Raw genomic sequence first — 2,102 nt, forward strand, 5'->3', positions numbered from 1 at the left:
CCCCGGGGGGGGGCCGGGGCCCCCCCCCTGCCTGTGCGAGGATGGTGTCGGTGGTCCCACAGGATACCCCTTGTCCCCGGGGACAGGGTTGGAAGGCACCATTGTGCCGTGAATGGGGTGCGCTAATCCCGCTCCTCCGCCGGCCCCGCATGACCTTGAGGCACGTCACTTGACCTGCGCATCGCCCTCCATCCATCTGGAAAATCCGGTTTAAAACGCAGGAATCGCGCTGTAAAGCCCAGATGCTGCTTTCCAGCTGGGGGAGGGGGCTGAGGGCTGCGCTCCTGCTTCCCCCGGGGCTGCACCCCTGCCAGGGCACAGGCGGATGCTCTCGGGGGGGCTGTGGGTACCCCGAGACGGGCAGAGGGGTACTGAGCTTGCAGTGGGGGTGCAGCCCCCACCAAGCTGTTGGGAGGGGGGGAAAGGAGGTGGGGGGCAGGTGGCTCTGTCCCCATCCCATGCACTGCTTTGGAAGCCTGGGTCTCTGCGGCGGGTGGTCCCCGTTTTCCGTCCCCCCTCCCCAGGCTGCGATCGCTGCCCTGCCTGCTCTCCTTCCCCGCCGGCCTCCATATGCTGTGCCGGTGGCCTTGTCCTCAGAGATCCCCGCCATATCCCGCCTCCGCCGATGCGAGTGGGATGTGTCAGAGCAGATCTCGTCTCTGCTCAGCAGGGAGGAGAGGTCCACGGGCTCGGGGCATCGTGCCTGCTCCCTCGGCTGTCCCTGTGGGGGGACAGGGATGGGGATGAGCGCCTGGGATGGTGGGTCAGGAGGAGATCCCCTCTGACCCTGGGGCAGGGCAGCCTTTCTGGGCTCTTTGCCATTGTCCCTTGGCTGCGGGATCGGTGTTTATCCCCGTTGTGAGCCGAGGTGCAGTGCTATCTCATTTGGAAACCTGCTCTGCCACAGCCGCGTCCTTCTCATGAAGCCTCTGTAGGAATGGTCCCACTTCAGCGAGGGCACCTGAGATGCTGGGTACCACCAGCTTCACCGAATCCCGTCGTCGCCTTCTGTCTCTGCTGTCGGGATGGGAGGAACTGGATGCTCAGAGCCGGGTGAGGGTCTTCCCAGCCTCAGCATCGCACTCCTGGGGAGCCCCACCATGGCACCGTCTCTGCGTGGTGGCAGCCTTCCCTCCTCTCCCTTTGGGATGCTGTTCAACTCCACCTCCGCATCTTGTATTCTCGCCTCCTGGCACGCGGCATGCTTTTATTTTTCCTGGATCTGCTTGGATGACGAAGCCTGTTGATTACTTGTTTTTCTTTACGAGGCATTCCCCCAGCTTTGCCTGAGCTCCCGCACCGAGGAGGGATTTGGGGTTAACATCCCCGATGCGGCTCCCTGATCTTGACCCTATTTCCAAACCACAGGCTGAGCCTTGAACCCCCCCCGAACTTGGCTGGGAAAATCAAGTGGGTTTAAAAATACCTCGTCTGTTTGCGCTCTGTTTCTTCTGGCATCTGCGGGTTGTTTTCAAGAGTTTCCCCACAAATGTGGGGGTGAGAAACACTTCTTTGAATTGAGAGCTGCCGTCTCCATCACTCTCGTGCCTTCCGTGGACGGGACTTGGAAGGAAAACCTGGTCGGGGCTGGAATCGCAGGGTTAGCGGGTTGGGAGGTTGGGGATATCCAAGGGGCATCTGTAAAACGTCTCCCCGTTGTTTTCCTGCTGTGTCTGGAAGCGGGGACAGGAGGGCACAGGGGCCGGTGGCAGGGCTGGGGGCAGCTGGGGCGAGCCGGGGGCCGGTTAGCGTGCAATTCCCCACCGGCCTTGCGATCAGACACCAGCGCTGTGAGCTGCCAGGCCTGACCTATTTTCCTCTGGCCAGGCGTGGGTCCGGCAGAGCTGCTGGCTCGTCCCCTCCTTGGGGATGTCACCCACCGCTTTGCTGGGGAGTCGGTCTGGGGCTCCTGGCGTTGGGCTGCGAGTGGGACTCCCCAGCGCCCATCCCCGTGGTGTCTGGGCGCGTGGCAGTGGGTCTCCAGCTGGACAAGCATCAGCATCCCAGGCTCCATTTGGCATTGAGGAGCTGAAAAGTTAAGATTGCCACCTTGGTACCCCGGGGGCTGGTGGGCTGGGGGAGATGGGGGGCTTGGGGAGGGG

The sequence above is a fragment of the Charadrius vociferus genome, unplaced genomic scaffold (assembly GCF_000708025.1).
Source record: "Charadrius vociferus isolate BGI_N301 unplaced genomic scaffold, ASM70802v2 scaffold858, whole genome shotgun sequence".
Classification (NCBI taxonomy): domain Eukaryota; kingdom Metazoa; phylum Chordata; class Aves; order Charadriiformes; family Charadriidae; genus Charadrius; species Charadrius vociferus.